The 13,819-nt window shown below is 37.7% G+C and overlaps 1 protein-coding gene across 2 annotated transcripts in view; it reads left to right on the top strand.

Annotated features, from left to right (window-relative positions):
• chrm3a (cholinergic receptor, muscarinic 3a) overlaps positions 1–13,819 on the top strand; it is a 77,437-nt gene that overhangs the window by 25,329 nt on the left and 38,289 nt on the right. For both annotated transcript variants that reach the window (XM_051377892.1, XM_051377902.1), the window contains exon 2: positions 391–505. The gene's annotated coding sequence lies outside the window, so the exon portion shown is untranslated. The remainder of the gene's footprint in view (positions 1–390; positions 506–13,819) is intronic.

Below are 13,819 nucleotides of genomic sequence, written 5' to 3'. Positions count from 1 at the left end.
GATAGCTATACTACTCGAGTAGATCCTTGATTAAAACATATTGCATAAATAAAGTATAAGAGAGATTTTACTGAGAGCAGTATGAGCCATTTGGCAGTGTATATACATGAAGTGATATACAAATTAGTTGCTGACTTAAGACCTTTGGCTCTACTTTGAGGGGCAAATGTAGATTTTCTGGAGAGAAAGAGCAGTTTGGCTCCAATTTTACTGACATAGTGTTATGGTCTTTCCCACCTGTTTAAGCTTGCCTTCCATTACAAATGCTAAAAAAAAAAAGTCAGTATGCTAAAGGTGTTCCACTTCCTAATTTGGACAAATCATCTTTAATTCATTCTCTTCTGTCCTCTCCTTCTCCCTCTGCCCTCTTGCTCCCTGTTTGACTCTAAGACGCCATGATCCGGCCTGAGGAGGATAATCGCACACCCCCAGTAGACAGCATGGACACCAAAAGGCACTCGGCTGAAAGGTGACCTCCAGACACTTCACCTCCCCGAAACATTTGGTGAGTTAAGAGTCAGAGAATCCCTTGTATGCACAAATGACCCCATCCACCCCCTGTCGAGGTTTGGCAGGATGTGCAGCTCCAAGCCATTTGCTAATGTTCTTGTTAGACATTTTAAATGTAGTCCTCTAAAACAGAACACATTATCTAATGTCTTTTTCTCAGCTTTTATCACTGGTGAATGTGAAATTTTTTCCTCCCTGAAGCACTGATTGACTCATCTATGCTTAAGAATTGTCATTTTCCCCTTTGGCCTAAGTGGCGATAGCCTTCAATCGAAAAGCAATCTTTATTTCTCAATTAAGGGTATGTCTTTTTTTCTTAATGACCAAAGTATATAATGGTATTTTATCTGAAATAGCCTTCAATAGGATCAATCAACCATTTTTAAAAAATGCACGCACCAGTTTATACCTGTACGTGAGCATGTGTGTCAAAAAGAGATGGTAATGGGTAATAATCCGTCATAATGGCATCAGAAGACTTGACACCACTGCCCCTCTGATAACCACACAGAGGGAGTGCTTAAACTCCATTACCTCATTCACAAATGTTTTCTTATTTTCTCTTTTAAAGAATGAGGCCAGCAATATGTTTTTGTCAACAAATCCCATTAAGTTTCCCACCCTGTCTGTCAGGCTCAGTAATCCACGGATTAATACACCATTGCCATTCTCGTGAGTATTCCTTGTAGCAGGATGGTTAATGTGGGATTGACCCAAAATCGAATGTCAGTGTAACAGAATGGCTTAGGCAATACTTGTTGGAGTTGGAGCAATGCATTGTTGGCTTTAATGTTAATATCACCAGAGTTATCCTTTAAATTTGTTAAATCCGAAAAAGAGTGAAATTAAACCCTGTGTGTCATCCATGAAACCAATACAGACCACTAAATTGTAAGTACCCATGTGGAAATGTTGGTGAATGATGTTTGATCTTAATTTGGATGCACATTCCAGGCAGTTTGTTATTAGCATGAGCGAAGGACCATATAGGGCAGCAGTCCGCAGTGGCGGGTGCAAACCATCTGTAAGTTATTACCTGTGGAAACTAAAGATCACACAAGACCAAAAAAAAAATAAACAAACATAATGATAATTGCCTGACAACAACAACCAATACCAAAACACCAATATCACTACCACTACTTTTACAACAATTTATAATAAATGCGATCTGTAATAATGTGTGATTAGTGGCCCAGAGAAATAGGAACTGTGGGATAATGTGTGCTGCATGAACACAGTATATGTGTGGTTTGATTGAAAATAAGAACCCTAGAAATGTCATTGAAGGACAAGTATTAGCACCGCAGGACGGGGACAGGCAGTTCCTCAGCAACTCAAATTGATATATGTGTTGGAGAGGTTTATTTTGGCAGACATAGGATGCTTTTCATTATGCTAATGTGTCTCCTTGTTTTTTCCCTCACTCGCTTCCTTTCCTCGCGTCTTAGCTCCTCCCAGTGAGGATGTTAGGGGGAGAGATGTGAGGAAGAGAAACGAGGACAGGGGAGCCAAAACTGCTTAATGAGAAATCCTTGCTCACAGCGTCAGTAAGCAACACCAGTTGCTGCTGCACAGCTGTATCATCTGTCAAACTGACTAGTACCACTGACTATGTCCACAGACCAATATGGAAGCCTTACAGTATTCATTTAGATATTTCAATTGTTTAATATAATAACAGTTTATTACTGTTTTTTTTTATATTCTGTACAAATGTACAGATTAGTGTTGTGGTTACTTATTGTTTACTTATTTTTATTTACTTGTATTATTGTTATCTGCACAATAATGCTCCACATAGCTGCGTAGGAATATGTGTATGTCGATTGTAGTTTAAAATAGAAAAGCACAGAAAACAGCTTCTTTGTGTGATGCACAACACTTTGAGGTTAAATGATCCTGTAAATTGTTATTTATCACACACAATGTGAAGACGCATTATATTACATCTCACCATGTAACTGTGTGCTATTATTATCATGAGTAGATCACTGCAACACTACAGAGCAGAATAAACAGCGTGAATAAAGACTTATTTAATTTTGTTTTAAATTTTGTCAATTAGGTTTTCAATCATGCCCAACAGACAAATAACACTCAAGTTCCACATGTGGAGATGAGGCATTTTTACACAATGGCACTTGATAATAAATGACTTTCGTGTAAGATACATTGATGTTTCCTCGCTCTCAGCTCCACCATAAGCCTCCTCTCTCCTTGTCTCCTCCACATGCATTTAAGGGGGAATGATGAGAGAGGACGCGAGGAAGCGTTATGTTAGCGTGATAAAAAGCAGCGGATATTTCTGTGATTTCCTTGTGAGTCCTCGTTAATGGTAACTTAACATGTGAAAGGCTTATTTTGAGTTGGATTGATGACAATGACAATTGTAAATCTAGTGGAGTATGTTTCATTTTTGTTTTGTTTTCTGAATGAAAACAAATGCCAAGAGTTATAAATCTATAACCTTGTTTTAAGTAATTAAATTCCTCCTCTGAGTGTAAGAGACAGAGGGCTGATTTTGTGTGATATTACTATCTACATGGAGCATCATGCTAAAAAGCTTGTTCTGTGATAAAATATTACCTTCAACTCCTCTGAAAAGTTGCTATTAAATGAAGTAGCCTTTGGCAAGAGTTCCTCTTTATGGAAATCAAGTTTTGCACTGAAGTGATGATTGATAGCAGGCTTGCATTCATTTGAGACTAGAGAACCTCAGGCTATAATCAATGCAATCTCTGTAAGTGAAACTAACACAAATAAACATTAGAATCAAGCAAACATAAAAATATATAATTTTCATTCAATGGCCAAAGGCAAGGTTAATTTTTCATGGAAGAACTGGTGCCTGTGTACAGTATAAAGGTATTACTCCATACAGAGTTCAGTGGGTTTGCAGTTTGTCACACAGCGTATCTGTGAGTGTGAGTACAACAGCAGGAATGGTTAAAAGCACTCGAGCGTTGGATAGAATTCAGTCAGCGTGCATTTAATTTGGGTTCGCAGTAACAGGAGGCACAGACATGGTTATACAAGAGATATGGACGAGAACATTTGGGCGTGTGAGTGTAGGAAGGCACAGATAAACTATTTCTGTCACCTCATTTCTTAGAATATGATTACCTGTCTCAAGTAATGTGTTTGTCCCGCATTTATTCTGTCTTGTTTGTTTGAGCTATTGGTTTCATTGTTAGATTTTATTGGACATTCATGATGTTTAGTGGCAGATTGTTATCACTGATATAAGGTTTAAAATGCTTTGAGGATTTTTGTTTCTGAAACCCACAATTGAGGGGTTGCTGAAATCTTTACGACACAGAAGAATATTGATATTCCAATAACTTTAAGACATGTTGTTCAGTCTAATTTGTTACTGAATGACTTTTCTAGTTAGATATTAAAGTACTTGTATATGCATGACATTTTCTTATAATTTAATTAATGAATTATACATTGCAGATGTTAGTGTAGAATTACATTCAGTATATTAATAATCAGATAAATAATCTACTCTTAATTCATGCATGGATGCAAAATGCATCATTCAGTCCAGAAAACTCTTATCTCGCGCAGGATTTAAGAATAACTTAATTCGATAATCAGCGGTTTGTTTGGGACATTACTAGCACTCAAAATAATCTTCAAAAAGTTGTGCAAGAGTAATGAAATTCTTTATTTTTTGCTTATTTCTGTGGGCTGGATTTAGATGTTTCAAACGTTGGAAATTAATTATAATGATATGCAGAATATTTCATTTACTCCACTTTTTAAAGCCACAGGATATAATATTCAGTGACTGTTGCTGGACATCGTAACCATGTCAGTCAAAATCGAACTGATGGAGTGTTTGTGAGAACAAAAGGTGAGTTATAGTGAGGAAACCAGTCCAGTGGGACTTCATTAGGCAGCAGGGTTCTGTATTTTAATACTTCAAATATTATATTTTAAAAAAAGAAGCTATTTGGTATTCAGCTGCAGTTCTCAGGGGCTCATACTTGAAATTACAGAATAATTCTTGACTAAGTTAGGAAATCTCTGATCTAACAAGTCCATTAATACACACACACACACACACACACACACACACACTCTTACACTATGCTTTGTGTAAGTCTTTACTGTCCTCACACTGTTTTGATGAAACTATTGCAAGATTCGGAATTTTTAACACTAACACTGCAATGTCTGCTTTCAGTCTCCTTAAAGACTCTTCAACTGTGCCAAATAGGAACCTCAGTCCTCAATAACCGTTTGATTATTGGCCTATAAAAGCGTGGCAGCAGTTGTCAGTGTTGTGTTTTCTAGGAATGTTGTTTTTTGGCCCAAATCCTGATCCAAGTTATTATATATTTAGCATCTGTTGATTCCAGAGTTCCAGTCTATTTTTATATTTACATCAGAGCAGCACATTGAATTCTAAATTAGACAAATACTAAAATTAGTTACACAGTTGAGACAATTGACATATTCTACACTTTTTTTTTCCATGCTTCCCCCACATATTTTTACACGTACTCAACACTTGTTCATTGTGCAAAACACTTGAATAAGAATTGTCTATATTTTGTATAGTGCCTAAAGTTTCGGTATTGGTTTGCTTCACGTGATACTTTTAAATGTAGACTGTTTGGATCTGTTTGGAAAGCATTTGGACAGCCTCTCTGTCCCCTGCGCTGAAGTTCAAATACAGTTTTTAACCGATTGCAGAGCTTGAGAAGCACGGTACTGAATGTTTCTGAAAGATACAAACTTTTTTGCTGAGCTCTCTTCTATGTCAGTGTATATGTCTTCAATGAAACAGCTAGCTACGGTGCCTTTTTTGTGCAGCTCAGTTGCTCTCTTGTTCACTTAAACTGTTATTTTGCAGTAGTTACAGTGTTTTAACAGAGCACAGTGGTACATTTTGACAGCTGGTGTACCTGCAGCACGATGGATTACAATGAATAAAGAATGTGACTTGGATTAGCTTTTATACAGTTGTTAATGATTATTAAGATGCCTTCCTTTGACTATTTAATGACCTTGCTGATCGCCTTTCAGACAATTCATTATTGTGAAGAGTAATGTGTTCACTTGTTGCATAGTGTACATTGCATACTCTATATTATACGCTGGAGATCACTTAGATTCCCTGTAGGGATTATTGCAATATGGAATTCTTGGCAATTTAAGTCTTTCTGTATGGTATACCTGCAGATGTGGATTGACTGATAAGTACCAATAAATAAGAATAACATCTGTGATCACACATATGTTACAGACTAAGCGCTCAGTCTAAACCTTAATTTGTTTTATGTTATTTTAAATAAAATAACGTTTTTCAACATACACCTTTTTATGTATATGTATCATTTGTAGCCAGAAATCTCTTCTCTGTTCCAGTCCATTCTTTAGTGTGTAGAGCTGTTTATGCATGTGTCATATGTATTAGTTGCTTTAGGGGACAGTGGTGAACTTCACACAAACATAGGGGTGCTGATGGATCGACTCTGTGGGTGTGTGAGGCGAAGCCTCTGGGGACACACGTTAGAATTCATGGATGTTAAGGAAAGTAAAAGTACCACAGCTGCAACACTGCAGACCCACAGCTGTGACATTGGTTCTTTTTTATTCTGGAGACTAGAGATGCTTTCATGTCAAGACTGAATGCTGTGTATTTCCCACTAAAGTATGCTATAGATACTCTATATGGTAAATATTTGCAATGTGTTGTGACTTTATAATGGTAACACATGTCAAAAAAGGGTGTGATCATTATAAAGGAAAGTAAAACAAGATCTGTTGCTCCACTTTTGTTATTATCTTGGTACAAAAAATATGATAGATGAAGTAATTTGTGACGATTTATACAAACATTATCAATGGCTGCTGCAACTGGTGTTGTTAATATTTAGTAATAATTGTTTATTATTTGCATTGCTATTCTCTAGTATTCTTCGGTCTTTTCTCACCCTCACTCACCCACTGAGGGTTTGGGGAGATGATGGCACATATTATGTTGTATGTAATGAGTCTAATTTGGTTTCCCGCCATATTGCACAACCCTGTAGCCAAGTCCCTTTCCTGCACTTTACCAGCTCATCCAATGACTGTTTTGTCCAAAGGCAGCTCAGGCTCAAATTGCTGCCTCATTCTGTCAATATGTTTGCTCCACAGCAATCTGTCTTTTCTGTGAGTTTTTCTGCTGCAAAAATCTCCCCTATGCTCCTCACTAATCTTCAATACCTTTGGTGTACTTGTCTTATAATGTCTAGGCACTTATTGTGCCTTTTGGGTGGTTCTTTTAAATTAAATTGTTACCCTCATGATACCGTAAGCTCTATACTCGTACCCTTGCACCTGTGCACCGTGTAGACTTGATATAGCCAGTTTAAAGTGTTTTCCTATATAAAGTCTCCATGATACTCATTTTCTAACCTTGACTGCTTTAGCCCAGAAAACATACCAACTTTATCACCACAGCTTTAACTTTATCTTAGGAAATGTGAGCTAAAGTATATAAACTGTGTGCCCTCAGTACCTTTCAACTGTCGTCTGCTTTATCTCCTGAATATAATCTTTGCCATTTACTGCATCATAACACCTTTGTAGGCTTTTTCCTAAGCTGCAATGATGTAAATTTCTTTTTTATCTGCTTCCACTTGCCAGGTCTTAACTGTGAATATGTTTTCAGCTTCCATCTGCAGGTTAAGTGTTGTTCAATTTTACATTTTAGTACATGAAGTGAGGCACAGCTGTCCAAACAGCCTTTTCCTCACCCACTATAAGTACATTTCCTTATATTATAGCCTTCGTGAAACCTAGAGGGAAAATTATGTTCTTTGCTAATCTGAAAAAAAAGACCACCTGCAACGAGTGACAAAACTTTGATAATTTTTTTCCCTCACCTCCCTTCTTTTTCCTCTTTCCCTCCCTCTACAAAATTCCCTTGTTTTATTATCCTTCTTACTTTAGCTGCCAGAACACACAGTCCCATACCTGCTGGAGACAGTGTCCAGATGTATCTCTCCAACTTTTCTCCTGTGGCATAAATATATTTTTATGTGGTGGCTTTCGATTCATGCAGCTCTTCAGTCAACCAGTAGACATGTTATTCTGCAGACATGGAATGCCTTGGTGGAAACAGCACTGTTGTTTAACCTCTGTACATGTTTGCAATATTTAATGCAGCCTTTACACTATCACTTCTTACAAGACACTCCAAGAATTTTAATGGATACCTGCTACACATTGCATTCTGTTGGCTATAATGGCTATCACTAGGAAATGTTGCTTTTATAGGATATTTTCACAAACATGAAATATTTTTATAACTGGCAAGATGTATATTTAGTGTATATTACCTATTATATAAGGGATATAGTCAGTGGACCTCACACATTCTGTAAAGTACAAACACGACAAATGATGATATACTTGTTCAGGTCACCCCACTCAAATAAACACAGAGGAAAATGTTTTACAGCAGTCCATTTAAAGGCAAGAGCATAGTATAGTTAGAACACTTAATTCAATTGTATTAGCTCAGAATGACTCCATCACACTAAAAGCGTTGTTTTAGCACTAAAAGTTATTGACTAGAACAAAGCAGGTTTTTATTTGGGGAATGAAAAAAACATATTGCCTTTTAGTCAATTATTTTTAGGCTTTTCGGTTTTTTTTTCAACTATATATATATATATATATATATTTTCTTTTTGAGTTTAGCTTCCCAATCTCTCTGTTACTGTCCCTCAGTGTATGTGTGTGATATATATACTAGAAGATATATACTGTTTGTGAGTGTGTTATACATTAGTATGATAGCCGGGTAAGTTACTGTATCTTCTGTGCTGTATACTATTTGACCTGCCAGTGTGTATTTGACCAAGAGAGACATTGCTGGTGTATCACTGCTTGATCAATAAAACCTTGAGCAAAATAAAAGTTTGCAACACAAGAAACTGAATTTTAGCCAAAGCAGCGGCTCTAGGGATGACCGGTCTGATGGTTGGTCCATCACTTTGGTAAAGACTGAAATATCTCAACACTGTTGTGGACAGCCATGACGTTCTGTACATTCATTGGATGAAACCCTGACTTTTCCTCTTGCGGCACCATGATGTTGAACATGTGACAGTGAGATGTCTCAAAAACGATTGGATGGATTGCCATTTGAAAAATGTCACATATTGCCCAACCCTAATATCTCCTGTTAATAATCGACTAGCTGACAACTTTTTGGGAGTAGTAGTTGATGACTAAGATGCTGGGGTTGTGAATGCCCTCATGCATGCCACAGATACACAAATAAAGAAGGGCCCCGCAACTTTGAAGTGTTTGAATTTGTAGTTCCAATATAATCTAATCTCTTCATCAATTCAGTGGTAAAGGATCATACAAGAAGACCAAATAAGCTTAAATTTCAGGCAGGCATGTTTTTCATTTTTTCAAATATGGATTTCTTTCTGCATCTCAAATTACTAAACAAACCACAAGTAATCCTTGATGCATAACCGTGAAAATGAGCAAACACTTTCTTCTTTTGGTCTTTTAACCTTCTGTCCTTCTAGTTTAGTTATTTGGTTTACATAACCCCTTAGGAATTTTTCCTATTCAAAGTTAGTGATAGAAATCTAGTCATGCGTCATAATGGCGTGGTGATGAATCGGTAAACTGTTTCTGCTGAACACTGTATCTTTGGTCTGTAACATTATGATGATAAATATTAGAGCCTCCACATTCGCTAAGCCACAGATGGACGATCATCTTGAGTGCTAATTTTTTGTTGGACAATTCTGACAAACAGGCGCATTCTCAGGAGTTTTATTCACAAAGGTTTCAAAGAGCACACCAAACCAAACACAGGGAACGCCATTTTTTTGGACATAATTCTGAGAGTCAAAGGCAGGAAAACATCTTCAGTTTTGGAGCTTTTCACTCATTTTTCCTAGTTATTGTTGTGTTCTTTTTTGTGGGAAATTCTGCAATATGTTTGCTTAGTCTACATTGGGCCGAGGTCTGAAACAGAATGTACATTTTTCTTATCTGAAAACACAGTTCTCTGTTCATTTGTTTGCTGTCATAGTGTACCTTCTCAACTCTCTCCTTGCTTGTTCACACTCTCTATTCACACCTCCCCGCTCTTCTCCTTTTCTTTCTTATTCTCCTCTCATTTCTCTTTTACCAGGCCATCCATTATAGGCAGGGTGTCATTGAGAAAGCTGGTCCTGGTGTGATGCATTGTGTGTGGTATAATTCACAGATATGGCTTCTGTGTGATAAAGACTGCTTAGAGAACGAGGGGACATCTGTCCTGTGGACCTGTACTGCTCTGAACTAAAATGAACCATGTGTTGAACAGTCACAGTGGGAAAAGGGAAAAGTATTTCCAGCACCTGGCTTTAAGGATGTGCAAACAAAAACGTTTTAATTTGCTTTTTGCAAGATAGAAAATATGTTTGCTTGCAGTATGTAATGAACAGATTTTGTCTTATTTAAACCAGAGTTTAAAGATTTGTTCTTTACATTTTCATACAAAGGAAGCATCCAGTTTCTCATGTGCTTTTATCTTTTCATTCATATACTCACCTTCTGATGTTAACGTTTGATTCGTTTCCAACTTTAGCTTTGCTTGAAACCAAACTTCTCTTCCATTTTTAGGGGTCACGGTGCCTGAAGATCTGAATTGATGATTCTGGCTTTAATTAGTATAGCCTGTTTTAGTGATGTCAGCAATTCTTTACAGGCTATGCTAATCTGTGCCAGAATCAGCAATGCAATTGGGATGGATGCATTTCACCGTGACGTACATTCCCTGAATTTCTCTTTTTATTTATTGCTGGTTTTGGTTCAATGCTTTGAAATATAACAGAGTGGGAAAAAAAATAGTTCCTCAAGATGGATGGAAGATGATAAAGGTCTTCCGTCAAGATGCGAGTCTACAGAAAAGATATAATTTGTAATTACCATAATGAAAAACACCAGTAGGTCTATATGTCTTATGTGCTGCAATCAAGTGGCCTTTTCTGAGACATCCACTGGGCAACAACTCGATGAGTGTAAATGTCAAAGATGATGTCAGTACCTCATAGCCCCTTGTTTTCGCACTACACCTTTTGATGTTGGATAAGGTGAATCGTTGGTGTGAAAAAGTATACAGACATCACTGGCTCTAGGAGCTGCTGCCATGTTCTATTTGTGTGTTTTCCATTAACCTAGAGGTGCCTAACCTGTAAACACTTAATGTAACAGCATGCCAGTCCTTTAAAAAAGTCATTATCTCTGCAGAAGTTGGTTTGACCCCTACGATGATAAATGTATATTGCTGTGTTTGTTTGTAATTCACATATGGAGAACATATTCCCTCGGGAAAAAGGTTGATATGGCTTAGTTTGCATTGTTAGTGGTGGAGTCCACCATTCCTGTGCTGGATTTAAATGGCATGCACATGCACAAGGGTTTAACAGGAAGCACTGCATGCACAAATTGGACAAAATTCGGATGTTACGCAATAATGTAATCTGTGAGAGCAGAACATTTGCTTCCAAGCATGTTCAAAACTAAGTATATTTACATTGGTAAGTGTAGCTACCCAAATTTAAGACATCAAATTTTCATCATGGCTGAATAGAATAGCTGCTCATAGTGCGTTTTCTGCCCCCAGCAGTTGATAAATGTCACAGGTGTTCAAGCAGAACTGAAATCTTAAGGATGGAAACTTTAACAGTTTGAGTCCTGGCAGTTTTGATTACATACAAATATGATTCTACATATTTATTACCAAACACAATTCACTTAAGCTAGAATATTTCATGCCTGTTGCTCACATCTGATAAATGGGGCTTTAACTGTGTTACTTTGCTGTTATAGTGGTAGAGGGGTAGTGTGATACTGACATACAGGTAAGCTGCCTGTAAACCAGGGCTCTGGGGGACTGGCATTCTGCTGTGGCCTTTGATTGGCAGGGGAGCAAATGGCACCAGCATCTGGAGGCACTTGGATCAGACCCTGATAAAAAATGCAGACACACACTGACACAGAGACTATCAGATAAATGCATGTGAACACACACACTTATGCACACATGCACTGAGTGCAACTGGTCTCACACTAACCCCCCAGCCATCTTTGCTTTGTCTGGCTCTGAGCAGGAATATCAATCCACCTGTGTAGGCTTCACTTTGAAGTAGCCGAGAGAGGAAATGTGCACTCATTAACATAATCACCCGTAGAGTTTTTCTCGTGTACAACCTTTAAAGCTTAATGTTTTAAGTAATTTGTCATTAATCAATATTTAGCTTTCATAATTAAGTTCTACAGTCTCTCCACATCTCTCTCACACACACTCAATTTACTCTGAAATTTGCAACATGCTTGAGTGTGATTGATTTTGGTATTTGGTATATTAGTCTACTGCCAACTGTGTCATGTTATCTACATCCATGTTGATGAATCATCAGTCTTTATAGCTAACAGCAATTAACTTTCATGTATAGGATTCCATCCATCTTGTCCAGCTGTTTTTAAATCCCTAATGTGGCTGTTTAAATCAGACCCACAGAGCATTTGACTTTACAGAAAGCCAATGATTGCATTACTCCCCTCCCTTGCATTAACTTAGTGAAGTTAATGCTCTCAATTATCTATTCCCCAGTCTGGCTTTTATCCCTGTCTGTCTGTTGTCCCCTCAATCATCTCATCAGTGGAAATAATATTTTAATTTTTCTGGATAATTATATGAATGTAACTTTGGAAAAACCTAAGTAATTGGTATAGCTATTTCCCCCACTGCTCACATTTGTCTTAACTCCAAACAAAACAGATTTTCTCTATATATAATATCTATAAAAATGTAACCCATGTGGCATATTTATGGATATACCTTTGTAATATTTAATAGCTTGCAAATTTATGACAGTAGTGACATTTTGGACTAACACCTTCCTCTTCAGCCTGTTAGCTGTATTCCATCGGTCAGTGATCCTGTTTAACTTTGCTGATAACATCTGAGCTGAATCCTGCCCATCACCAGAGAGAAAGAGAACGGAGTAAAGTGCAGGGCCTCCTGAGGTCACCTCTGCACACTGTTATACTCCAGAGCACCAGGCCTCTCCATTTAGCAAAGTAATTCGACTCATTACCTCCCTCCTCTCGAAACTGTATGCATGGAAAGTGTTATGCCTGAGCAGCTATAGGCTCTTAAGCTGCCTTACTTTATGAGGTACCCGCTATGTGTGTGGGTGCATGAGTGATCGCACATGCTGAGTATCTCTCCCTCTATCTCCAAACATTGAAAAGGCGTTCGGAGGGAGAACTTCACTATTTTGCATCATAGCCTCCAGCAAAAAATAAACTATAGTTCAGTTTTCATTTGCAGTAAATCAAAACGAGAACATATGATAAGTATTTGGAATCCCAGTAATTTGCCACTGCATTGAGGAAAAATAAACTTGAGTTACTGAAGATGGAGGCGCAGTATGCAACATATTTTACCCTCTGAAGTGTTTGACAGCTAGTTGTTTATGTACATGTATTTATATTCTAATTTGTAAGAGATAACTTTGCAAAGAATCTGCTGTATTGATTCTGACAGTGACTCATTTTTACTAACAAACTGACACATTGTTATGGTAGTGTAGCAAGACTCGCTACTATGAGGGTTCTCCCAGTACACACAGACCAATCACAGGGACGACTGCACAAGACAACTTTATTATTTTGTCCGCCGCACACACAATTAACACACGACTTAGCCTGCTTTAACAGTCCATTCAGGTCTGCTCCTGTTGCGTCTCCTCTGTCACGTGTGTTGCGCCTCGAGGTCCAGCACGCTACTGCCTTAAAAGAGGTGAGTGATTATTTCATGAGTATCAGCTGAGACAATCAACTCACCTGGTGCTGCTCTCACAAGCCCTTCCCACACCTCTCTCTCCTGCAGCTGAGCGCAAACCACACCCATCTCCACAGGTGGAAACAACAATATATAGTGTTAGACAAGATACTATAAATATATATATTTGTCGTCAAAGATTTTCTCTTACTGTTTCTAATGTAGCAGCTATCTCTTTAGTATGTGTCAGTGTCAATCTAGGCAATATTGCAAATCAGTGAGAACTTCTTTATGGCAATGCTATGGGCAGATATTTTTGTGAGGTATTTTATTCTTGGGTTTAGTAACTTTATTCACCATTTATGAACAGCAGAGATGAAACAATTGATCAAGTCAACTGAAATAAATTTGAGTCAGTTTTCAAGCAAAATGCTTTGCTTATGTGACAGTAAACTGAATCTCTTTGGGTTTTAGTCATTTGGTCAGACAACACAA

Source organism: Dicentrarchus labrax, unplaced genomic scaffold (assembly GCF_905237075.1).
Source record: "Dicentrarchus labrax unplaced genomic scaffold, dlabrax2021, whole genome shotgun sequence".
Lineage (NCBI taxonomy): Eukaryota > Metazoa > Chordata > Actinopteri > Moronidae > Dicentrarchus > Dicentrarchus labrax.
Note: the sequence above shows the minus strand (reverse complement) of the source record. Positions and strands in the feature narration are given on the sequence as shown.